The following is a 25,314-nucleotide window of genomic DNA, read 5'->3' as shown; positions in this document are numbered from 1 at the left end:
TTGCATCCCAGGGATGAAGCCCACTTGAACATGGTGGATAAGCTTTTTGATGTGCTGCTGGATCCCGTTTGCAGTATTTTATTGAGGATTTTTGCATCAATATTCATCAGGGATATTGGTCTAAAATTCTCTTTTTTTGTTGTGTTTCTGCCAGGCTTTGGTATCAGGATGATGTTGGCTTCATAAAATGAGTTAGGGAGGATTCCCTCTTTTTCTATTGATTGGATTAGTTTCAGAAGGAATGGTACCAGCTCCTCCTTGTACCTCTGGTAGAAATCAGCTGTGAATCCATCTGGTCCTGGACTTTTTTTGGTTGGTAGGCTATTAATTATTACCTCAATTTCAGTGCCTGGTATTGGTCTATTCAGGGATTTAGCTTCTTCCTGGTTTAGTCTTGGGAGAGTGTAAGTGTCCAGGAAATTATCCATTTCTTCTAGATTTTCTAGTTTATTTGCGTAGTGGTGTTTATAGTATTCTCTGATGGTAGTTTGTATTTCTGTGGGTTTGGTGGTGATATCCCCTTTATCATTTTTTATTGCATCTATTTGATTCTTCTGTCTTTTCTTCTTTATTAGTCTTGCTAGTGGTCTATCAATTTTGTTGATGTTTTCAAAAAAACAACTCCTGGATTCATTGATTTTTTGGAGGATTTTTTTGTGTCTCTATCTCCTCCAGTTCTGCTCTGATCTTAGTTATTTCTTGCCTTCTGCTAGCTTTTGAGTGTGTTTGCTCTTGCTTCTCTAGTACTTTTAATTGTGATGTTAGAGTGTCAATTTTAGATCTTTCTAGCTTTCTCTTGTGGGCATTTAGTGCTATAAATTTCCATCTACACACTGCTTTAAATGTGTCCCAGAGATTCTGGTATGTTGTGTCTTTGTTCTCATTGGTTTCAAAGAACATCTTTATTTCTGCTTTCATTTCATTATGTACCCAGTAGTCATTCAGGAGCAGGTTATTCAGTTTCCATGTAGTTGAGCGGTTTTGATTGAGTTTCTTAGTCCTGAGTTCTAGTTTGATTGCACTGTGGTCTGAGAGACAGTTTGTTATAATTTCTGTTCTTGTACATTTGCTGAGGAGTGCTTTACTTCCAAATATGTGGTCACTTTTGGAATAAGTGTGATGTGGTGCTGAGTAGAATGTATATTCTGTTGATTTGGGGTGGAGAGTTCTGTAGATGTCTATTAGGTCTGCTTACTTCAGAGATGAGTTCAATTCCTGGATATCCTTGTTAACTTTCTGTCTCGTTGATCTGTCTAATGTTGACAGTGGGGTGTTGAAGTCTCCCATTATTATTGTATGGGAGTCTAAGTCTCTCTCTAAGTCTCTAAGGACTTGCTTTGTGAATCTGGGTGCTCCTGTATTGGGTGCATATATATTTAGGATAGTTAGCTCTTCCTGTTGAATTGATCCCTTTACCATTATGTAGTGGCCTTCTGTGTCTCTTTTGATCTTTGATGGTTTCAAGTCTGTTTTATCAGAGACTAGTATTGCAACCCCTGCTTTTTTTTGTTCTCCATTTGCTTGGTAAATTTTCCTCCATCCCTTTATTTTGAGCCTGTGTACGTCTCTGCATGTGAGATGGGTCTCCTGAATACAGCAAACTGATAGGTCTTGACTCTTTATCCAGTTCTCCTTGAAGAGGTCCTTTACATCCCTTGTAAGTTGGATTCCTAGGTATTTGATTCTCTTTGAAGCAATTGTGAATGGAAGTTCATTCATGTTTTGGCTCTCGTTTGTTACTGGTGTATAAGAATGCTTGTTATTTTTGCACATTGATTTTGTATCCTGAGACTTTGCTGAAGTTTCTTATCAGCTTAAGGAGATTTTGGGCTGAGATGATGCGTTTTCTAAATATACAATCGTGTCATCTGCAAACAGGGACAATTTGACTTCTTATTTTTCTAACTGAGTACTCTTGATTTCTTTCTCTTGCCTGATTGCCCTAGCCAGAACTTCCAACACTATGTTGAATAGGAGTGGTGAGAGAGGGCATCACTGTCATGTGCCAGTTTTCAAGGGAATGCTTGCAGTTTTTGCCCATTCAGTACTATATTGGCTGTGGGTTTGTCATAAGTAGCTCTTATTATTTTGAGATACGTTCCATCAATACCGAATTTATTGAAAGTTTTTAACATGAAGGGCTGTTGAATGTTGTCAAAGGCCTTTTCTGCATCTATTGAGATAATCATGTGGTTTTTGTCTTTGGTTCTGTTTATATGCTGGATTACGTTTATTGATTTGTGTATGTTGAACCAGCCTTGCATCCCAGGGATGAAGCCCACTTGATCATGGTGGATAAGCTTTTTGATGTGCTGCTGGATTTGGTTTGCCAGTATTTTATTGAGGATTTTTGCATCGATGTTCATCAGGGATATTGGTCTAAAATTCTCTTTTTTTGTTGTGTTTCTGCCAGGCTTTGGTATCAGGATTATGTTGGCTTCATAAAATGAATTAGGGAGGATTCCCTCTTTTTCTATTGATTGGAATAGTTTCTGAAGGAATGGTACTAGCTCCTCCTTGTACCTCTGGTACAATTCAGCTGTGAATCCGTCTTTTCCTGGACTTTTTTTGGTTGGTAGGCTATTAATTATTGCCTCAATTTCAGAGCTTGCTATTGGTCGATTGAAGGATTCAACTTCTTCCTGGTTTAGTCTTGGGAGAGTATAAGTGTCCAGCAAGCATTTTTAAAGAGAATTTGTGAAGGGATCTTTTGGAGCCTCATGAGGCCTGCAGTGAAAAACGGAATATCCCGAGATTAAAACTAGAATGACTCTATCTGTGAAACTCCTTTGTGACTTGTGGATTCGTCTCACAGAATTAAACTTTTCTTTTTGATACAGCAGGTTTGAAATGCTCTTTAGAAAGGATCCGTGTAGAGACATTTAGGAGCTCATAGAGGTCTATGGAGAAAAGGAGAATAGTCCGAGATAAAAACTCAAAAGAAGCTATATGTGAAACTGCTTTGTAGTGTGGATTTATCTCACAGACTAAAATATTTCTCTTAGTTCAGCAAGTTGGAAACATTGTTTTGGTAGAATCTGCGAAGGCACATTTGGGAGCTTATTGAAACCTATGGTGAAAAACTGAATATCCTCTGATAAAAACTAGAAAGAAGCTATTTATGAAACTGCTTTGTGATGTGTGGATTCATCTCACAGAGTTAAACCTTTCTTTTGATTCAGTAGGTTGGAAACTCTTCTGGTAGACTCTGCCAAGGGCTATTTGGAAGCCCTTTGAAGCCTGTGGTGAAAAACAGAATATCCTGCTTGAAAACTAGAAAGAAACTATCTTGAAAAATGCTTTGTGATGTGTGAATTCATCTCACAGAGTTAAACCATTCTTTATTCAGCTTGCTGACACACTCTTTAGGAAGAATCTGCAAAGAGACAACTTGCAGCCCATAGAGGTCTATGTTGAAAAATCAAAAATCTCCAGATAAAAGTTAGAAAGACACTATCTGTGAAACTTCCTCCTTATGTGTGGATTTATGTCACAGAGTTAAGCCTTTCTTCATATTCCTCAGGTTGGAAACACTATTTTGACAGAATCCATGAAGGTACATGTGAGAGCCTATAGAGGCCTATGGTGAAAAACTAAATATTTCAAGGTAAAACTAGAATGAACCTATATATGAAACTCCATTGTGATGTATAGATTTATCTCACAAAATTAAACTTTTTTTTTTTTTTTTGGATTCAGCAGGTTGCAAACACTCTTTTTGGAGAACCTGAGAAGGGACATTTTGGAGCCCATTTGAGGCCTAAGGTGAGAAATCAAATATCTCCAGAGAAGAACTAAAATGAAGCTATCTGTGAGACTGACTTGGGAAGTGTGGATTCATCTCAAAGAAATAAACTTTTCTTTTGATGCAAACAGGTTTGAAAAACTCTTTAGGTAGAATCTGTGAAGGGACATTTGGGAAACAATTGTGGCCTATTTCAAAAAAGTGAATATCCCCAGATAAAAACTAGAAAAAAGCTATCTGTGAAACTGCTTTTTGATATACGGATTTACCTCACAGAGTTAAATCTTTCTTTTGATTCAGAAGATTGGAAACACTGTTTTTGTAGAATCTGTGATGGGACATTTGGGAGCCCATAGAGGCCTATTGTGAAAAACGGAATATCTGTAGATAAAAACTAGAAAGAAGCTATCTATTAAACTGCTTTATTATGTGTGGATTCATCTTACAGACTTAAAACTTTCTTTTGATTCAGCAAATAGGGAACGCTCTTTTGGTAAAATCTGCAATGGGACATTTGGGAGGCCATTGAGGACTATGGTTAAAATCTGAATATTCCAAGAAAAAAAATTAGGAAGAAACTATCTGTGAAACTGCTTTGTGATGTGTGGTTTCATCTCACAGAGATAAATTTTCTTTTAATTTAGCAGGTTGGAAAAATTATTTTGGCAGTATCTGCGAAGAGACATTTTGGAACCCATAGAGACATGTGGTGAAAAACAGAATATACCCAGATAAAAACTAGAAAGAAGCTAATTGTGAAACTGCTTTGTGATGTGTGGATTCATGTTATGGTGTTAAACCTTTCTTTTGATACATCAGGTTTGAAACACTCCTTAGGTAGAATCTGTGAAGAAATATTTGGGAGCCCATAGACTTCTATGGTGAGAAATGGAGTATCCTCAGATAAAAATTAGAAAAAGCTGTCTGCAAAACTACTTTGTGATTTTTTGGATTTATCTCACAGAGTTATATCTTTCTTTTGATTCAGCGGTTTGGAAACACTGCTTTGGTAGAATCTATAAAGGGACATTTTGGAGCCCTTTAATTACCTCGGTGAAAAACAAAACATCCTCAGATAAAAGCTAGAAAGAAGATATGTGTGAAACTGCTTTGTGACATGTAGATTGATCTAATAGAGTTAAACCTCTCTTTTGACTCAACAGGTTGGAAAAACTCTTCAGGTGTTAAGGGACATTAGGGAACCCATAGAGGTCTATGGTGAAAAAAAATCCCCAGTTAAAAACTAGAAAGAAGTTATACGTGAAACTGCTTTGTGATGTTTGGATTCATCTCACAGATTTAAATGTTTCTTTGATTCAGCATGTTAGAAACACTCTTTTGGTAGAATCTACAAAGGGACATTTGGGAGCCCTTAGAAACCTATGGTGAAAAACTGAGGATTCCCTGCTAAAAACTAGAAAGGAGCTACCTGTGAAACTCTTTTGTGATGTGTGGATTCAACTCACAGAGTTATACCTTTCTTTTTATAGAGCAGGTTTGAAACACTATTTAGGAAGAATCTCTGAAGTTACATGTTGGAGCCCATGGAGGCCCATGGTGAGAAACCGAACATCCCTGGTTAAAAATTAGAAAGAAGTTATCTGTGAAACTGCATTGTGATGTGTGTGTTTTATTCAGAGAATTAAACCTTTCTTTTGATTCAGCTTTTTAAAAACATGATTTCGTAGAAACCATGAAGGGACATTTGAAAGTCCTTTGATTTGAAAGCCCTTTGAGGCCAGTGGTGAAAAATCAAATATCCAAGGATAAAAACTAGAAAGAAGCTGTCTGTGAGACTGCTTTGTGATGTTTGGATTCATCTCACAAGATAAACCTTTCTTTTGGTACAGCAGTTTGAAACACTTTTTAGATAGAATCAGCAAAGGGACATTTGGGAGCCCATAGAGGCCTATGGTGAAAAACAAAATATCCAAAGAAAAAGATTAAAAAGAAGACATCTGTGAAACTTCTTTGTGATGTGTGGATTTATCTCATGGAGTTAAACCTTTCTTTTGATTCAGAGTGTTTGAAACACTCTTTTGGTAGAATCTGCAAAGAAACATTTGGCAGTCCATAGAGGCTTAGGGTGAAAAATGGAATATCTTTATATCTGCAGATAAAAATCTTTCTTTTCATTCAATGGGTTGCAAACATCCTTTTTGTAGAATCTGCTAATGGAAATTTGCAGCACTTTGAGGCCTGTAGTGGCAGTACAGAATAGCCCCAGAAGAAAATTAGAAAGAATCTCTCTGTGAAACTGCTTTGTGCTGTGTAGATTCATCTTACAGAGATAAACCTTCCTTTTGATTCAAGAATGGATGGAAACATTCTTTTTGTACAATCTGAGATGGGACATTTGCGAGCACATATAGGCTTATGGTGAAAAATTGATTATCCACAGTAAAAAACTAGAAGGAAGCTATATCTGAAATTGCTTTCTGATATGTGGATTTATCTAACAGAATTAAACCTTTTCTTTGATTTCAAAGGTTACAGGCATTCTTTTAATAGAATCTGTGATGGGACATATTGGAATCCCTTAAGGCCTGCAGTAATAAACAGAATATCCCAAGATTAAAACAAGAAAGAATCTATATTGGAAACTGCTTTGTGATGTGTTGATTCATCTCACAGAGTTAAAAGTTTCTTCTGATTAAGCATATTTGAAACACTCTTTTGGTAGAATCAACAAAGAGACATTTGGGAGCTCATAGAAACCTATGGTGAAAAACAGAATACCTGCAGATAAAAACTGGAAATAAGCAATCTGTGAAACTGCTTTATTATGTGTGGTTTGAACTCACAGAGTTAAATCTTTCTTTTTATTCAGTAGGTTGCAAACATTCTTTTTTTTTTTTTTTTTTTTTAAGAATCTGTGAAAGGACTTTGGCAGCCTTTTGAGACCTGTAGTGAAAAAATGAAATATCCCCAGATGAAAACTAGAAAGAAGCTATATGTGGAACTGCTTTGTGATGTGTGCATTCATCTTAAAGAGATAATCCTTTCTCTTGAGAGCTTATAGAGGAATATGGTGAAAACCCAAATATTCCCAGATAAAAACTAGAAAGAAGCTATCTGTGAAACTGCTCTCTGATGTGTAAGTTCATCTAACAGAACTAATTTTTTTTTTATTCTGCAGGTTGCAAGCATTCTTTTAATAAAATCTGTGAAGGAACATTTTGGAACCCCTTGAGACTTGTAGTGAAAAACCAAATATCCCCAGATAAAAAGTAGAAAGAACCTATCTGTGAAACTTTTGTATGATGTGTGGATTCATCTCGCAGAGTTAAAAGTTTGTTTTGATTTGGCATTTTGGAAACATTCTTTTGGTAGAATTTATGAAGGGACATTTGGGAACCCATTGATGCCTATGGTGAAAAACATAATATCCCCAGATAAAGTTAGAAAGAATCTATCTGTGAAACTGCATTGCATTGTGTGGATTTATCTCACAGACTTAAACCTTTTTTTTTTTTTTTTTTTTTTTTTTTTTTTTTTTTTTGATGCATCAGGTTTGAGACACTCTTTAGGTAAAAACTGCAAAGAGACATTTGAGAGACTATACAGGCCTATGATGAAAAACCGTATATCCTAAGATAAAAATTAGAAGGAAACTATCTGTGAAACTGCTTTGTAATGTGTGGATTCGCCTAAAAGAGTTAAACTTTTCTTTTGGGAGGAGCTTTGAAACACTATTTTGGTAGGATCTGTGAAAGGACATTTGGGAGCCTATAGAGACCTATGATGAAAAAGAGAATACCCCAATTAAAAACCAGAAAGAAGCTATCTTTGAAACTGTTTTGTGATGTATTGTTGATCTCATGGAATTAAACATTATTTTTGATTAAGCAGGTTGAAAACACTCTTTTGGTAGAATCTGTGAAAAGGCTTTTGGGAGATTATAGAGGCCTATGTTGAAAAACTGAATATCCCCAGATAAAGACAAGGAAGAAAGTATCTGTGAAACTGCTTTGTGATGTGTGGTTTCATCTCACAGAGTTAAGCCTGTCTTTTGATACAGGAGGTTTGAAACATTCTTTAGATAAAATCTTCAAAGGGACATTTGGGAGCCCATTGTGGCCTATGATGAAACACAGAATATCCCAAAATTAAACCTCAAAAGAAGCTATCTCTAAAAATTATTTGTGATGTGTGGATTCATCTCTCAGAATTAAACCATTATTTTAATTCAGCTGCTTGGAAAACTGTTTTGGTAGAATTTGCAAAGAGATATTTGGGAGCCCATAGAGGCCTATGGTGAAAAACTGAATTTTCCAATATGAAAACTAGAAAGAGGCTATCTGTGAAACAGCTTTGTGATGTGTAGATTCATCTCACAGAGTTAAACTTTTCTTTTGATTCAGCTGGTTGGAAACACTCTTTTCATAGAATTCGTGAAGGGACATTTGGAATCCCATTGAGGCATATGGTGAGAAACAGAATATCCCCAGTTGAAAACTAGAAAGAAGCTATCTGTGGTACTGCTTTGTGATGTGTCAATTCATCTTACAGAGATAAACCTTTCTTTTGCTTCAGCAAGTTGGAAAGAGTGTTTTGGTAGAATCTGCGAAGGGAAATTTTGGAGCCCTTTAAAGCCTGTGGTGAAAAACTGAATATCCCCAGATAAAAATGAGAAATAAGCTATATGTGAAACTGCTCTTGATGTGTGGATTCATCTCACAGAATTTCAGCTTTCTTTTGATTCAGCAGGTTGGACACACTATTTTGGTAGAATCTGAGATGGGATTTTAAGGTATCTTTGAGACCTGTGATTAAAAACTTAATATCCACAGTTAAAAACTAGAAAGAAACTATCAGTGGAACTGCTTTGAGATGTGTGTATTCATCTCACAGAGTTACACCTTTCTTTCAATTCAGCAGGTTGCAAATCCTCTTTTGGTAGAATCTGCAAAGGGACATTTTGAAGCCCTTAAATGCCTATGGTGAAAAACCAATTATCTGCAGATAAAAACTAGAAATAAGCTATCTGTGATACTTCTTAGTGATGTGTGGATTCATCTCACTAAGTAAAAACCTTCTTTTGATTCACCAGGTTGAAAAACTCCTTTTTGTAGATCTGTGAAGGGACTTTTCAGAGCCCTTTGAGCCCTGTAGTAAAAAAGCAGCTACCTCCAGATAAAAACTAGGAAGAAATTATCTCTGAACATCTTTGTGATGTGTGGATTGACCTCACAGAATTAAACCTTTCTTTGGATTCAGCAGGTTGCAAACACTGTTTTGGTAGAATTGGCAAAGGGATATTTGGGAGCCCATAGAAGACTATGGTGAAAAAAACTAAAATACCCAGATAAAACTAGAAAGAAGCTATCTGTGAAACTAGCTTGTGATAAGTGGATTCATCTGAAAGAGTTAAACCTTTATTTTGATTCAGCAGGTTGCAAACAGTTTTTTGTAAAATCTGTGAAGGGACATATTGGAACACATTGATCCCTAAGGTGAGAAACTCAATATCCCCAGATAAAAACTAGAAAGAAGCTATCTGTGAAACAACTTTCTGATGCATCAATTCATCTCACAGAGTGAAACCATTCTTTTGATACAGCATGTTTGAAAAACTCTTTAGGAGGAATCTCCAAAGGGATATTTGGGAGCCCAAAGAGGGTTAAAATTAAAAATCAATTATCCTTAGATAAAAACTGGAAGGAAGTTATCTGTGAAACTTCTTTGTGATGTATAGATTCATTTCACAGAATTAAAATTTTCTTTCATTCACCAGTTGAAAACACTCTTTTGCTAGAATCTGCGAGAGGGCATTTTCTAGCTCATAGAGTAATATGGTGAAAAACAAAATATCTGCAGATAAAAACTGGAAAGAAGCTTTCTGTGAAACTGCTTTCTGATTCATCTCAGAGAGTTAAAACTTTTTTTTGATTCATAAGGTTGCAAACATTCTTTTAATAGAATCTGTGAAGGGACACTGGGGAGGCCCATAAGGCCTGTAGTGAAAAATATAATATCCTGAGTTTAAAACTAGAAAGAAGCTATCTTTGAAACTTCTTTGTTATGTGTGTATTTATCTCACAGAGTTATACCTTTATTTTGATACAACAAGTTTGAAACACTTTTTAGGTAGATTCTGCAAAGAGATACCTGAAAGCCCAAAGAGGTGTATGATGAAAAACAGAATATTCTCAGGTAAAAACTAGAAAGATGCTATCTTTGAAACTCCTTTGTGATGTGTGGATTCATCTCACAGAGTTAAACATTTCTTTCAATTCAACAGGTTGGAAACATTTTTTTCTAGAATCTGTGAAGGGGCATTTGGAAGCCTATGTTGAAAAACTGAATATTCCCAGATAAAAACTAGAAAGAAACTATTTGTGAAAGTGCTTTGTGATGCATTTATTAATCTCACAGTGATGAACTTTTCTTTTATTACAGGAAGATTGAAGAACTCTTTTCATAGAATCTGCGAAAAGACATTGATAGAATCTGTGAAAAGATATTTGGGAGCCCTAATTAGCATATGGTGAAAACTGAATATCCCTAGATAAAAACTGGAAAGAAGCTATATGTGAAACTGTTCGGTGATGTGTGGAATCATCTCACAGAGTTAAACCTTTCTTCTAATTCAGCAGGAAGGAAACAATCTTTTGGTAGCAACTGCAAAGAGACATTTGGAAGCACGTAGAGGCCTATGGTGAAAAACCAAATATCCCCAGTTAGAAGTTAGGAAAATAGCTATCTGTGAAACTGCTTTCTGATATGTGAATTCATCTCACAGAGGTAAGCCTTCCTTTTGTTTCAGCAGGTTGGAAAAGCTGTTTTGGCAGAATCTGTGAAGGGACATTTGGGAGCCCATAGAGGTCTAAAATAAAAAACTGAGTATCCCCAGCTAAAAACTAAAAATAAGCTATCTGTGAAATGTCTTCATGATATGTGGATTAATCTCACAGAGTTTAACTTCTTTTTTTTTTAATTCATCTGGTTGGAAACACTCTATTGCTACCATCTGCGAAGGGACATTTTAGAGCCCATGGAAGCCTATGGTGAAAGACTGAATATTCCCAGATAAATACTAGAAAGAAGAAATCTGTGAAACTGCTTTCTGTGTGCCCAAGATGACTGAATAGGAACAGCTCCAACCTCCATCTCCCAGGGTGAGTGACACAGAAGATGGGTGATTTCTGCATTTTGAACTGAGGTACTGGGTTCATCTCACTGGGGCATGTCAGACAATCGGTGCTGGTCCATGGGTGCAGCTCGACCAGCAAGAGCTGAAGCAGGGCAAGGCATCGCCTCCCCTGGGAAGTGCAAGGGGGAAGGGAATTCCTTTTCCTAGCCAGTGGAAATTGAGAAACACAACACCTGGAAAATCAGGTAACTCCCACCCTAATACTGTGCTTTACCAAAGGTCTTAGCATATGACACACCAGATTATATCCCACACATGACCTGGAGGGTTGCACGCCCATGGAACCTCCCTCATTGCTAGCACAGCAGTCTGATATCTAACTGCAAGATGGTAGTGAGACTGGGTGAGGGGTGTCTGCCACTGCTGAGGATTAAGTGGGTGAACAAAGCCACCAGGACACTCAAATTGGGTGAAGTCAACCGAAGCTCAAGGAGGCCTGCCTGCCTCTGTAGACTCCACCTTTGGGATCAGGACATAGCTAAACAAAAAGCAGCAGAAATCTTGGCAGATGTAAATGTCCCTGTCTGACAGTTTTGAAGAGAGCAGTGGTTCTCCCAGCATGGAGGTTGAGATCTGAGAATGGACAGACTGCCTGCACAAGTGGGTCACTGACCTCTGAGTAGCCTAACTGGGAGACATCCCCCACTAGGGGCAGACCGACACCTCACACCTCACACGGTGGGGTACACCTCTGAGATGAAGCTCTCAGAGCAAGAATCAGACAGCAACACATGCTGTTCAGCAATATTCTATCTTCTACAGTCTCCACTGCTGATACCCACCCAGGCAAACAGGGTCTGGAGTGGACCTCAAACAAACTCCAACAGATCTGCAGCTGAGCATCCTGACTGTTAGAAGAAAAACAAACAAACAGGAAGGAAGCCCACAACAAAACCCCATCAGTACGTCACCATCATCAAAGGTCAAAGGCATATAAAAAGCACAATGATGGGGAAAAAGCAGTTCAGAAAAGCTGGAAATTCAAAAAATCAGAATACATCTCCCCCTCCAAAGGAATGCAGCTCATCCCCAGCAACATAACAAAGCTGGATGGAGAATGACTTTGACGAGTTGAGAGAAGAAGGCTTCAGTCAATCAAACTTCTCAGAGCTAAAAGGAGGAACTACGTACCCAGTGCAAAGAAACTAAAAACCTTGAAAAAAGAATGGATGAATGGATAACTACAATAATCAATGCGGAGAAGACCTTAAAAGAACTGATAGAGATGAGAACCATGACACAAGAACTACATGACAAATGCAAAAGCTTTAGTAATTGACTCGATCAACTGGAAAAAAGAGTATCAGTGATTGAAGATCAAATGAATGAAATGAAGCAAAAAGAGCAGTGTAGAGAAAAAAGAGAAAAAAGAGTAAAAAGAAATGAATAAAGCCTCCAAGAAATATGGAATTATGTGAAAAGACCAAATCTACATCTGATTGGTGTGCCTGAAAGTGAAGGGAAAATGGAACCAAGTTGGAAAACACTCTACAGGATATCATCCAGAACTTCCTCAACCTAGTAAGGCAGGCCAACATTCAAATTCAGGAAATACACAGAATACCACAAAAAAACTCCTTGAGAAGAGTAACTCCGAGATACATAATTGTCAGATTCACTAAAGTTAAAATGAAGGAAAAAATGTTAAGGGCAGCCAGAGAGAAAGGTCAGGTTACCCACAAAGGGAAGCCCATCAGACTAACAGCAGATCTCTCGGCAGAGACTCTACAAGCCAGAAGAGAGTGGGGGACAATATTCAACATTCTTAAAGAAAAGAATTTTAAACCTAGAATTTCATATCCAGCCAAATTAAGTTTCATAAGTGAAGGAGAAATAAAATCCTTTAGAGACAAGCAAGTGCTTAGAGATATTGTCACCACCAGGCCTGCCCTACAAGATTTCTTGAAAGAAGCACTAAACATGGAAAGGAACAACTGGTATAAGTCATTGCAAAACATGCCAAAATGTGAAGTCCATCAATCTAGGAAGAAATTGCATCAACTAACGAGCAAAAAAACCAGCTACGATCATAATGACAGGATCAAGTTCACGCATAACAATATTAAGCTTAAAAGTAAATGGACTAAATGGTCCAATTAAAAGACACAGACTGGCAAATTGGATAAAGAGCAAAGACCCATCAGTTTGCTGTATTCAGGAGACCCATCTCACATGCAGAGACACACATAGGCTCAAAATAAAGGGATGGTGGAAGATCTACCAAGCAAATGGAAAAAAAAAAAAAATCAGGGGTTGCAATCCTAGTCTCTGATAAAACAGACTTTAAACCATCAAAGATCAAAAGAGACAAAGAAGGCCATTATATAATGGTATAGGGATCAATTCATCCAGAAAAGCTAACTAACCTAAATATATATGCACCCATACAGGAGCACGCAGATTCATAAAGCAAGTCCTTAGAGACTTAGAAAGAGACTTAGACTCCCATACAATAATAATGGGAGATTTTAACACCCCACTGTCTTCATTAGACAGATCAACGATACAGAAAGTTAACAAGGATACCCAGGAATTGAACTCAACTCTGCACCAAGCGGACCTAATGGATATCTACAGAACTCTCCACCCCAAATCAACAGAATATACATTTCTCTCAGCACCACATCGCACTTATTCCAAAATTGACCACATATTTGGAAGTAAAGCACTCCTCAGCAAATGTACAAAAAGAGAAATTATAACAAACTATCTCTCAGACCACAGTACAATCAAACTAGAACTCAGGACTAAGAAACTCAATCAAAGCAGCTCAACTACATGGAAACTGAACAACCCTGCTCCTGAATGACTACTTGGTAAACAACGAAATGAAGGCAGAACTAAAGATGTTCTATGAAACCAATGAGGACAAAGATACAATCTACCAGAATCTCTGGGACACATTTAAAGGAGTGTGTAGAGGGAAAAGTATAGCATTAAATGACCACAAGAGAAAGCAGGAAAGATCTAAAATTGACACCCTAACATCACAATTAAAAGTACTAGAGAAGCAAGAGCAAACACATTCTAAAGCGAGCAGAAGGCAAGAAATAACTAAGATCAGAGCAGAACTGAAGGAGATAGAGAAACAAAAAGCTCTCCAAAAAAATCGATGAATCCAGGAGCTAGTTTTTTGAAAGATTAAGAAAATTGATACACTGCTAGCAAGACTAATAAAGAAGAAAAGACAGAAGAATTAAATAGATGCAATAAAAAATGATAAAGGGGATATCACCACTGACCCCACAGAAATACAAACTACCATCAGAGAATACTATAAACACCTCTATGCAAATAAACTGGAAAATCTAGAAGAAATGGATAATTTCCTGGACACTTATGCTCTCTCAAGACTATACCAGGAAGAAGTTGAGTCCTCCAATCGACCAATAGCACGCTCTGAAATTGAGGCAATAATTAATAGCCTACCAACCAAAAAAAGTCCAGGACCAGACGAATTCACAGCCAAATTCTACCAGAGGTACAAGGAGGAGCTGGTACCATTCCTTCTGAAACTATTCCAATCAATAGAAAAAGAGGGAATCCTCCCTAACTCATTTTATGAGGCCAACATCCTCCTGATACCAAAGCCTGGCAGAAACACAAGAAAAAAAGAGAATTTCAGACCAATATCCCTGATGAACATCGATACAAAAATCCTCAATAAAATACTGGCAAACCAAATCCAGCAGCACATCAAAAAGCTTATCCACCATGATCAAGTTGGCTTCATCCCTGGGATGCAAGGCTGGTTCAACATACACAAATCAATAAATGTAATCCAGCATATAAACAGAACCAAAGACAAAAACTACATGATTATCTCAATAGATGCAGAAAAGGCCTTTGACAACATTCAACAGCCCTTCATGCTAAAAACTCTTGATAAATTTGATATTGATGGAACGTACCTCAAAATAATAAGAGCTATTTATGACAAACCCACAGCCAATGTCATACTGAATGGGCAAAAACTGGAAGCATTTCCTTTGAAAACTGGCACAAGACAGTGATGCCCTCTCTCACCACACCTATTCAACATAGTGTTGGAAGTTCTGGCCAGAGCAATCAGGCAACAGAAAGAAATCAAGGGTACTCAGTTGGGAAAAGAAGAAGTCAAATTGTCCCTGTTTGCAGATAACATGATTGTATATTTAGAAAACCCCATTATCTCTGCCCACAATCTCCTAAGGTGATGAACAACTTTGGCAAAGTCCTAGGATACAAAATCAATGTGCAAAAATCACAAGCATTCTTTTTTTTTAAATTTATTTATTATTATTATACTTTAAGTTCTAGGGTACAAGTGCATAATGTGCAAGTTTGTTACATATATATACTTGTGCCATGTTGGTGTGCTGCACCCATCAACTCGTCAGCACCCATCAACTCGTCATTTACATCAGGTAAAACTCCCAGAGCAATCCCTCCCCGCTCCCCCCTCCCCATGATAGGCCCCGGTGTGTGATGTTCCCCTTCCCCAGTCCAAGTGATCTCATTGTTCAGTTCCCACCTATGAGTGAGAACATGCAGTGTTTGGTTTTCTGTTCTTGTGACAGTTTGCTAAGAATGATGGTTTCCAGCTGCATCCATGTTCCTACAAAGGACACAAACTCATCCTTTTTTATGGCTGCATAGTATTCCATGGTGTATATGAGCCACAAAATCTTAATCCAATCTGTCACTGATGGACATTTGGGTTGATTCCAAGTCTTTGCTATTGTGAATAGTGCCGCAATAAACATACGTGTGCATGTGTCTTTATAGCAGCATGATTTATAATCCTTTGAGTATATACCCAGTAATGGGATGGCTGGGTCATATGGTACATCTAGTTCTAGATCCTTGAGGAATCGCTTTTTCGATTCCTCAAAATACTGTTTTCCACAATGGTTGAACCAGTTTACAATACCACCAACAGTGTAAAAGTGTTCCTATTTCTCCACATCCTCTCCAGCACCTGTTGTTTCCTGACTTTTTAATGATTGCCATTCTAACTGGTGTGAGATGGTATCTCATTGTGGTTTTGAGTTGCATTTCTCTGATGACCAGTGATGATGAGCATTTTTTCATGTGTCTGTTGGCTGTATGAATGTCTTCTTTTGAGAACTGTCTGTTCATATCCTTTGCCCACTTTTTGATGGGGTTGTTTGTTTTTTTCTTGTAAATTTGTTTGAGTTCTTTGTAGGTTCTGGATATTAGCCCTTTGTCAGATGAGTAGATTGCAAAAATTTTCTCCCATTCTGTAGGTTGCCTGTTCACTCTGATGGTAGTTTCTTTTGCTGTGCAGAAGAGATCCCATTTGTCAATTTTGGCTTTTGCTGCCGTTGCTTTTGGTGTTTTAGACATGAAGTCTTTGCCCATGCCTATGTCCTGAATGGTACTACCTAAATCACAAGCATTCTTATACACCAATAACAGACAAACAGAGAGTCAAATCATGAATGAACTCCCATTCACAATAGCTTCAAAGAGAATAAAACACTTAAGAATCCAACTTACAAGTGATGTAAAAGACCTCTTCAAGGAGAACTACAAACCACTGCTCAATGAAATAAGAGGACACAAACAGATGGAAGAACACACCATGCTCATGGATAGGAATAATCAATACTATGAAAATGGCCATACTGCCCAACGTAATTTATAGATTCAATGTCATCCCCATTAAGCTACCAAAGACTTTCTTCACAGAATTGGAAAAAACTGCTTTAAAGTTCATATGGAACCAAAATAGAGCCCACATTGCCAAGACGATCCTAAGCCAAAAGAACAAAGCTGGAGGCATCACGTTACCTGACTTCAAACTATACTCCAAGGCTACAGTAACCAAAACAGCATGGTACTGGTACCAAAACAGAGATATAGACCAATGGAACAGAACAGAGTCCTCAGAAATAATACCACACATCTACTACAGACATCTGACTTTTAACAAACCTGACAAACACAAGAAACGGGGGGAAAAGATTCCCTATTTAATAAATGGTGTTGGGAAAATTGGCTAGTCATAAGTAGAAAACTGAAACTGGATCCTTTCTTTACTCCTTTTACAAAAGTTAATTCAAGATGTGTTAGAGACTTAAATGTTAGATCTAAAACCAAAAAACCCTAGAAGAAAACCTCGGTAATACCATTCAGGACATAGGCATGGGCAAGGACTTCATGTCTAAAGCACCAAAAGCAACGGCAACAAAAGCCAAAACTGACAAATGGATCTAATTAAACTAAAGAGCTTCTGCACAGCAAAAGAAACTACCATCAGAGTCAACAGGCAACCTACAGAATGGGAGAAAATTTTTGCAATCTACTCACCTGACAAAGGGCTAATATCCAGAATCTACAAAGAACTCAAACAAATTTACAAGAAAAAAACAAACAACCCCATCAAAAAGTGGGCAAAGGATATGAACAGACAGTTCTCAAAAGAAGACATTCATACAGCCAACAGACACATGAAAAAATGCTCATCATCACTGGCCACCAGAAAAATGCATATCAAGACCGCAATGAGATACCATCTCACACCAGTTAGAATGGCAATCATTAAAAAGTCAGGAAACAACAGGTGCTGGAGAGGATGTGGAGAAATAGGAACACTTTTACACTGTTGGTGGTATTGTAAACTGGTTCAACCATTGTGGAAAACAGTATGGCGATTCCTCAAGGATCTAGAACTAGAAATACCATTTAACACAGTCATCCCATTACTGGGGGTATACCCAAAGGATTATAAATCATGCTGTTATAAAGACATATGCACACGTATGCTTATTGCAGCACTATTCACAATAGCGAAGACTTGGAATCAACCCAAATGTCCATCAGTGACAGATTGGATTAAGAAAATATGGCTAATATATACCACGGAATACTATGCAGCTATAAAAAATGATGAGTTCGTGTCCTTTGTAGGGACATGGATGCAGCTGGAAACCATCATTCTCAGCAAACTATCACAACAACAGAAAAGCAAACACCGCATGTTCTCACTCACAGGTGGGAAATGAACAATGAGATCACTTGGACCAGGAAGGGGAACATCACACACTGGGGCCTTTTGTGGGGAGGGGGGTGAGGGGAGGGATAGCATTAGGAGAAATACCTAATGTAAATGATGAGTCACTGGATACAGCACACCAACATGGCACATGTATACATACATATGTAACAAACCTGAATGGTGTGCACATGTACCCTATAACTTAAAGTATAAAAATAAAAATAAAAATAAAGTTAAAAAATAAAACTGCTTTCTGATTTGTGGATTCCCCTCACAGGTTTCAAATTTACTTCTTATTCAGCAGGTTGGAAACTGTTTTTTGATAGAATCTGTGAGGGGATATTGAGATTCCTTTGATATCTGTGGCGAAAAACGGAATATTCCCAGATAATTACTAGAAAGACACAATCTGTGAAACTGCTTTGTGATGTGTGGATTCATCTCACAGAATTTAACCTTTCCTTTGATTGAGCAGGTTGGAAGCATTCTTTTAGTAGAATCAGCAAAGAGACATTTGGTAGCCCTTTGAAGCCTATGGTGAAAAACAGAATACCTCTAGATAAAAACTAGAAAGAAGCTATGTCTGAAATTTCATTGTGATGTGTGGATTCATTTCACTGATTTAAACCTTTCTTTTGATTCAACAGGTTGGAAACACTTTTGTGGTAGAATATCTGAAGGAACAATTGGGAGCCCTTAGAGGCCTGTGATGAAAAACAGAATATACTCAGTTAAAAACTGGAAATAAGCTATCTGTGAAACTGATTTGTGATGTGCGGATTCATCTCAATGAGTTAAACTATTTTTTGAAACAGCAGGTTTGAAGCACTCTTTAGGTAGAATCTGTGATGGGACATTTGAGAGCCCATAGAGGCCTAAAAGGAAAAACAGAATGTCCCCAGATAAAAACTAGAAAGAGGCTATCTGTGAAACTGCTGTGTGTTTTATGGATTCATCTCACAAAGGAAACATTCTTTTGATTCAGCAAGTTGGAAATGTTCTTTTTGTAGAACCTGCAAAGAGTCATTGGTGAGCCCATTGAGACCTAAGGTGAAAAAACTGAATATCCTTACATAAAAACTGGAGAGAAGCTATCTGTGAAACTGCTTTGTGATGTGTGTGTTCATCTCTCAGCATTAAACTTTTCATTTGATACACCAGTTTGAAATACCCTTTTCGTAGAATTGGCAAATGGACAGTTGGGAGCCCAATGAGGCCTGTGTTAAAAAACCGAACATCCCCATGATATGTGGATTCATCTCACAGAGCTAAATCTTTCTTTGGATTCAGCAGGGTGGAAACACTGTACTAATAGCATCTTCGAAGTGACATTCAGACTGCTTTGAGGCATATAGTGAAAACCGAATATCCCCAGATAAAAACTGGAAAGAAGCTATCTGTGAAACTGCTTTCTGATATGGTTTTATCTCCGATATTAAAACATTTCTTTTGATTCAACATGTTGGAAACATGCTTTTTGTAGATTCTGCAAAGAGACATTTGGGAGCCTTTCGAGGTCTATGGTGAAAAACCGAGTACTTCAGATAAAAACTAGAAATATGTTATCTGTGAAACTGCTTTGTGATGTGTCATTTCATCTCACAGAGTTAAACCTTTCTTTTGCCACGGAAGACTTGAAACACTTTTGAGGTAGAATCGGTGAAGGGACATGTGGAAGCTAAGAGGCCTATGTGCAAAATCGAATCTCTCCAGATACAACTAGAAAGAAGGTATCTGTGAAACTTCTGTGTGATATGTAAATTCATCTCACAGAATTAAACCTTTCTTTTCATTCAGCAGGTTGGAAAAACCGTTTTGCTAGAACATACGAGAAAACATTTTGGAACCCTTTGTGGTCAGTGGTGAAAAACCGAATATCACCAGATAAAAACTAGAAAGAAGCTATCTGTGAAACTGCTTTGTGATGTATGGATTCATCTCACCGATTTAAAATGTCGTTAGTTCAACTGGTTGCAAACATTCTTTTTGTAGAAACTGCGAAGGGACATTTGGAAGTCCTTTGAAACCTGAAGTGAAAAACAGACTGTCCTAAGATAAAAACTAGAAAGAAGCTGTCTGAAACAGTTTTGTGATGTGTGTAGCCATCTCACAGAGTTAAACCTTTCTATTGATTCAACATATTGAAAACACTATTTTGGTAGAATCTGTGAAGGGACATTTAGGAGACCATTGAGGCCAATGTCAAAATCCGAATATCCCCAGAGAAAAACTAGATATGTGGCAGAAAGAAGCTATCTGTCAAACTACATTATGACATGTAGATTCATCTTACAGAGTTAAACCTTCATTTTGATTTAGCATTTGGAAAATCTCTGTTGGATTAATCTGCTAAGGGACATTTGGGAGACCATTGAGGCCTACAGTGAAAAATCGAATACCCCAGATAAAAACTAGAAAGAAGCTGTCTGTGAAACTGCTTTGTAATGTGTGAATTCATCTCACAGAGGTAAAACTCTCTCTTTTTTTTCAGCAGGTTGGAGACACTCTTATGGTAGAATCTGCAAAGAGACATTTGGGAGAAAATTGAGGCTTGTAATGAAAAACCGAATATCCCAAGACAAAAAATAAAAAGAAGTTATCAGTGAAACTGCTTTCAGGTGTGTGGATATATCTCACAGAGGTACACCCTTCTTTTCATTCAGTAGTTGGAAACACTCTTTTGGTAGAATCTGCAAAGGGACATTTGGAGGCCCTGTAAGGTCTATGGTGAAAAACAGAATATCCCCAGATTAAAACTAGAAATAAGCTATCTGTTAATCTACATTGTAACGTGTAGATTCTTCTCACACAGTTAAACCTTTCTTTTAATTCAGCAGGTTGGGAACACTCTTTTTGTAGAGTCTGCGAAGTGACACTTGGGAGGCCATTGAGGCCTGTGGTGAAAAATTGAATATCCCCAGATAAAAACTAAAAAGATGCTATCTGTGAACCTGCTTTGTCATGTGTTTATTCATCTCACAGAGATAAACCTTTCTTTTCATTCAGCAGGTTGGAAAAATTGTTTTAGTAGTATCTACAAGAAAACATTTGGGAGCCCTTCATGGTCAGTGGTGGAAAACAGAATATCCCCCAGGTAAAAACTAGAGAGAAGCTATCTATGAAATTGCTTTGTGATGTGTGGATTCATCTCACAGATTTAAACCTTTTTTTTATTCAATAGGTTGCAAACATTATTTTTGTAGAATCTGCAAAGGGACATTTAAAGTATTTTGAGGCCTGTAGTGAAAACCGAATACCCTTAGATAAAAACTAGGGAGAAGATATCTGTGAAACCGTTTTGTGATGTTTGGATCCACCTAACAGAATTAAATATTTTTTTGATTCACCATGTTAGTAACACTCTTTTGCTAGAATCTGTGAAGGGACATTTGGAAAACTATTGAGGCCTAAAGAAGCCATCTGTGAAACTGCTATGTGATGTGTGAATTCATCTCACAGAATTAAACCTTTGTTTTGATTCAGCAGGTTGGAATCACTCTTTTGGTAGAAGCTGCAAAGGGACATTTTGGAGCCTTTTGAGGCCTATGTTTAAAAACTGAATATCCCCAGATAAAAACTAGAAAGGAGCTATCTGTGAAACTGCTTTGTGATTTCTGGATTTATCTCACAGAGTTAAAGCATTCTTTTGATTCAGCAGGTTGGAAACAATCTTTAGGTAGACTCTGTTTAGGGACATTTGGGAGCTCATAGAGGCCACTGGTGAAAAACCGAATATTCTCAAATAACAACTACCAAAAAAAAAAAAAAAAATCTATGTCTGAAACTGCTTTGTGATATGTGGATTTATCTCACAGAGTTAAATGTTTCTTTTCATTCAACAGGTTGAAAACGGTGTTTTGGTAGAATCTGTGAAGGGACATTTGAGAGCCTATTCATGCCTATGGTGAAAAACTGAATATCCCCAGACAAAAACTAGAAATAAGCTGCCTGTGAAACTGCATTGTGATGTGCAGATTCATCTCACAGAATTAAACTTTTCTTTTCGTACTGTAGTTTGGAAACACTCCTTAGGTAGAATCTGTGAAAGGACATTTGGGAGCCCTCAAAGGCCTATGGCAAAAAATTGAATATCCCTGGTTAAAACTACAAAGAAGCAATTTGTGAAACGTCTTTGGGATGTGTGGATTCATCTCACAAAGTTAAATCTTTCCTTTAACTCTGAAAGTTGGAAATATTCTTTTGGTAGAATCTGCAAAGGAATATGTAGGAGCCAATAAAGACATATGTTTAAAAACCAAATATTCCCAGATAAAAACTAGAAACAAGCTATCTGTGAAACTGATTTGTGATGTGTGAATTTATCTCACAGAATTAAACCTTTCTTTTGATTTAGCAGGTTGGAAACACTCTTTTGGTAGAATCTCCTAAGGGACATTTGAAAGCCCATTGGGTCTATAGTGAAAAATTAAATATCTGAAGATAAAAATTAGGAAGAAGCTATCAATGAAACTAGCTTGTGATGTGTGGATTCATCACACAGAGTTAACTTTTCTTTTGATACAGCATGTTTGAAACACTCTTTAGGTAGAATCTGCAAAGGAACATTTGGAAGCCGATAGAGGCCTATGGTGAAAAACAGAATATCCCCAGATAAAAACTTGAAAGAAGTTATATGTGAAACCGCTTCATGATGTGTGGATTAATTTCACAGACTTAAATCATTCTACTGATTTCGCAGATTGGAAACACACTTTTGGTAGAATCTCTGGAGAAATATACGGTAGCCCATTGAGGTCCATAGCGAAGAATCAAATATCCCTAGATAAAAACTAGAGAGAAGCTATCTTTGAAATTGCTTTGTGATACGTTGATTCACCTCACAGAGTTAAACCATTAGTCTACTTCAACAGGTTGGAAACACTGTTTTGGTAGAATCTGTACAAAGATATATGGGATCCCTTCATGGCTTATTGTGAAAAACTGAATATACCCAGAGGAAAACTGGAAAGAAGCTATCTGTGAAACTGCTTTGTGATGTGTGGATTCATCTTACAGAATTAAACCTTTCTTCCGATTCAGCAGGTTGGAAACACTCTTCTGGTGAAATCTGCAAAGAGTCATTTTGGAGCCCATTGGACCTCTGGTGAAAAACTGAATATTCCCAAGAAACAACTACAAAGAATCTATGTCTGAAACTGCTTTGTGATGTGTGGATTTATCTCACAGAGTTAAACCTTTCTTTTGTTTCAGCAGGTTGGAAACATCATTTTGTTAGAATCTGTGAAGGGACATTTGGGAGCCCTTTCAGGCCTATTATGAAAAACTGAATATTTCAAGATAAAAACTAGAAAGAAACTACCTGTGAAACTGCATTGTGATGTGTGGATTCATCTCACTGAGTTAAACCTTTCTTTTGATACTGCACTTTGGAAACACTCTCTAGATAGTATGTGTGAAGGGACATGTGAAAACCCCTAGAGGCCTATAGTGAAAAAACTGAATATCCCTAGATAAAAACTGGAAACAAGCTAACAGTAAATCTGCTTAGTGATGTATGGATTTATCTCACAGAGTTAAACCTTTCTTTTGATTCAGCAGGTTGGAAACACTCTGTTGGTGTAATCTGCGAAGGGACATTTTAAGGCCCATTGAGGCCTATGGTGAAAAACCGAATATCTCAAGACAAAAACTAGAAATAAACTATCACTAAAACTGCATTGTCATGTGTGGATTCATCTCACAGTGTTAAAACTTTCTGTAGATTCACCAGGTTAGGAATACTTTTTTTGTAGAATCAGTGAAGAAACATTTGGGATCCCGTTGATGCCTATGATGAAAAACTGAATATGCCCAGATAAAAACTAGAAAGAAGCTATCCATGAAAGTACTTTGTGATGTGTGGAATTCTCTCACAGAGATAAACCTTTCTTCAGATTAAGCAGGTTAAAAACACTGTTTTAGCAGAATCTATGAAGGGACATTTCAGAGTCCTTTGAGACCCAAGGAGAAAAAATCAATATCCCAAGCTAAAAATGAGAAATAAGCTATCAGCAAAACTGCTTTGTGATGTGTGGGTCTATCTCACAGAGGTAAAACTTTTTTGACTCAGCAAGTCGGAAAAACTCTTTTCATAGAATCTGAGAAGGGACAATTGGGAGTCCTGTGAGGTCTACTAGGGAAAAGCAAATATTCTAAGACAAAAACTAGAAAGAAGCCATCTGTGGAACTGCTTTGTGATGTGTGGATACACCTCAGAGAGTTAAACCTTTCTTTCGATTCAGCAGGTTGGAAACACGCTTTTTGTAGAATTTGCAAAGGGGTATTTAGGAGCCCATAGAGGCCTATGTTGAAAAACTTAATATCCCCAAATAAAACCTAGAAAGAAGTTATCTGTGAAACTGCTTTGGGATGTGTGAATTCATTGCACAGAGATAAAACTTTCTTTTGATTCAGGAGGTTGCAAACACTTTTTTGATAAAATCTGCACAGGGACATTTGTGAGTCCATTAATGCCTATAGTGATAAGTGAAATAACCCAAGATAAAAACTAGAAAGGAGCTATCAGTGAAACAGCTTTGAGATGTGTGGATATATCTCTCAGAGGCAAACCTTTCTTTTGTTTCATCAGGTTGGAAACACTCTTTTGGTAGAATCTGCGAAGACACATTTGGGAGCCCATTGAGGTCTATGGTGAAAACCGAATAACCCCAGACAAAAACTAGAAAGAATCTATTGGGAAACTGCATTGTGATGTCTGGATGCATGTCACAGAGTAAAACCATTTTTTAAATTCAGCAAGTTGTAAACACTCTTTTGGTAGAATCTGAGAAGGGACATTTGGGAGCCCACTGAGGCCTTAGTGAAAAACTGAATATCCCCAGATAAAAACTAGAATGAAGTTATATGTGAAACTGCCTTGTTATGTGTGGATTCATTGCACAGAGATAAAACTTTCTTTTGATATACAGATTGGAAACAATCTTTTGGTAGAAACTGCAAATAAATATTTTGGTGCCCGTAGAGGCCTATGGTGAGAAACTGAATATCCCCAAAGGAAAACTAGGAAGAAGATACCTGTGAAACTGTTTTGTGATATGTGGATTCATCTTACAGAAATAAACTTTTCTTTTGATTCAGCAGGTTTGAAATGCTGTTTTGGTAAAATCTGCAAACGGACATTTGGGAGCTTATAGAGGACTATGTTGAAAACCCGAATATACCAAGATAAAAACTAGCAAAAAGCTTTCAGTGAAATTGCTTTGTGATGTGTGGATTCATCATAAAGAAGTAAAGTTTTCTTTTTTTTCCAGCAGGCTGGAGGTGCTTTCTTGGTAGAATTCACGCTGGGATATTTGGAAGCCCATTCAGGCCTATGGTGGAAAACTGAATATCCCCAGATAAAAACTAGAAAGAAGCTATCTGTGAAACTGCATTTTGATGCATTTATTC

The sequence above is a fragment of the Macaca nemestrina genome, chromosome 20 (genome assembly GCF_043159975.1).
Source record: "Macaca nemestrina isolate mMacNem1 chromosome 20, mMacNem.hap1, whole genome shotgun sequence".
In the NCBI taxonomy this organism is placed as follows: Eukaryota; Metazoa; Chordata; class Mammalia; order Primates; family Cercopithecidae; genus Macaca; species Macaca nemestrina.
Note: the sequence above shows the minus strand (reverse complement) of the source record.